Source organism: Poromitra crassiceps (assembly GCF_964638095.1).
Source record: "Poromitra crassiceps genome assembly, contig: HAP1_SCAFFOLD_166, whole genome shotgun sequence".
NCBI lineage: Eukaryota > Metazoa > Chordata > Actinopteri > Beryciformes > Melamphaidae > Poromitra > Poromitra crassiceps.
In genome coordinates, this window is record NW_028152207.1 from 164,543 (window position 1) to 166,796 (window position 2,254).

A 2,254-nucleotide genomic window follows, 5' to 3' on the forward strand; every position below is an offset into this window, starting at 1 on the left:
AAAAAAAAAGAAAAATCCAAAATCAGACAGAGTGTTGACACCAGAGAGGCTAAGACCGCATTGACTCAGTGCGGTATTCAGCCTCTCTGGTGTCAAGTCTGATTTTGGAAAAAAAAAAAAATCCAAAATCAGACAGAGTGTTGAGACCAGAGAGGCTAAGACCGCATTGACTCAGTGCGGTATTCAGCCTCTCTGGTGTCAAGTCTGATTTTGGAAAAAAAAAAAAAAAAAATCCAAAATCAGACAGAGTGTTGACACCAGAGAGGCTAAGACCGCATTGACTCAGTGCGGTATTCAGCCTCTCTGGTGTCAAGTCTGATTTTGAAAAAAAAAATCAAAAATCAAAAATCAGACAGAGTGTTGAGACCAGAGAGGCTAAGACAGCATTGACTCAGTGCGGTATTCAGCCTCTCTGGTGTCAAGTCTGATTTTGGAAAAAAAAAAAAAAAATCCAAAATCAGACAGAGTGTTGACACCAGAGAGGCTAAGACCGCATTGACTCAGTGCGGTATTCAGCCTCTCTAGTGTCAAGTCTGATTTTGAAAAAAAAAAAAAAAAATCCAAAATCAGACAGAGTGTTGAGACCAGAGAGGCTAAGACCGCATTGACTCAGTGCGGCATTCAGCCTCTCTGGTGTCAAGTCTGATTTTGGAAAAAAAAAAAAAATCCAAAATCAGACAGAGTGTTGACACCAGATAGGCTAAGACCGCATTGACTCAGTGCGGTATTCAGCCTCTCTGGTGTCAAGTCTGATTTTGGGAAAAAAAAAAAAAAATCCAAAATCAGACAGAGTGTTGAGACCAGAGAGGCTAAGACCGCATTGACTCAGTGCAGTATTCAGCCTCTCTGGTGTCAAGTCTGATTTTGGAAAAAAAAAAAAAAAATCCAAAATCAGACAGAGTGTTGACACCAGATAGGCTAAGACCGCATTGACTCAGTGCGGTATTCAGCCTCTCTGGTGTCAAGTCTGATTTTGGAAAAAAAAAAAAAAAAATCCAAAATCAGACAGAGTGTTGACACCAGAGAGGCTAAGACCGCATTGACTCAGTGCGTTATTCAGCCTCTCTGGTGTCAAGTCTGATTTTGGAAAAAAAAAAAAAATCCAAAATCAGACAGAGTGTTGAGACCAGAGAGGCTTAGACCGCATTGACTCAGTGCGGCATTCAGCCTCTCTGGTGTCAAGTCTGATTTTGGAAAAAAAAAAAAAATCCAAAATCAGACAGAGTGTTGACACCAGATAGGCTAAGACCGCATTGACTCAGTGCGGTATTCAGCCTCTCTGGTGTCAAGTCTGATTTTGGGAAAAAAAAAAAAAAATCCAAAATCAGACAGAGTGTTGAGACCAGAGAGGCTAAGACCGCATTGACTCAGTGCAGTATTCAGCCTCTCTGGTGTCAAGTCTGATTTTGGAAAAAAAAAAAAAAAATCCAAAATCAGACAGAGTGTTTTCACCAGAGAGGCTAAGACCGCATTGACTCAGTGCGGTATTCAGCCTCTCTGGTGTCAAGTCTGATTTTGGAAAAAAAAAAAAAAAAATCCAAAATCAGACAGAGTGTTGACACCAGAGAGGCTAAGACCGCATTGACTCAGTGCAGTATTCACCCTCTCTGGTGTCAAGTCTGATTTTGGGGAAAAAAAAAAAAAAATCCAAAATCAGACAGAGTGTTGAGACCAGAGAGGCTAAGACCGCATTGACTCAGTGCAGTATTCAGCCTCTCTGGTGTCAAGTCTGATTTTGGAAAAAAAAAAGAAAAATCCAAAATCAGACAGAGTGTTGACACCAGAGAGGCTAAGACCGCATTGACTCAGTGCGGTATTCAGCCTCTCTGGTGTCAAGTCTGATTTTGGAAAAAAAAAAAAAAATCCAAAATCAGACAGAGTGTTGAGACCAGAGAGGCTAAGACCGCATTGACTCAGTGCGGTATTCAGCCTCTCTGGTGTCAAGTCTGATTTTGGAAAAAAAAAAAAAAAAATCCAAAATCAGACAGAGTGTTGACACCAGAGAGGCTAAGACCGCATTGACTCAGTGCGGTATTCAGCCTCTCTGGTGTCAAGTCTGATTTTGGAAAAGAAAAAAAAAATCCAAAATCAGACAGAGTGTTGAGACCAGAGAGGCTAAGACCGCATTGACTCAGTGCGGTATTCAGCCTCTCTGGTGTGAAGACTGATTTTGGAAAAAAAAAAAAATCCAAAATCAGACAGAGTGTTGAGACCAGAGAGGCTAAGACCGCATTGACTCAGTGCGGTATTCAGC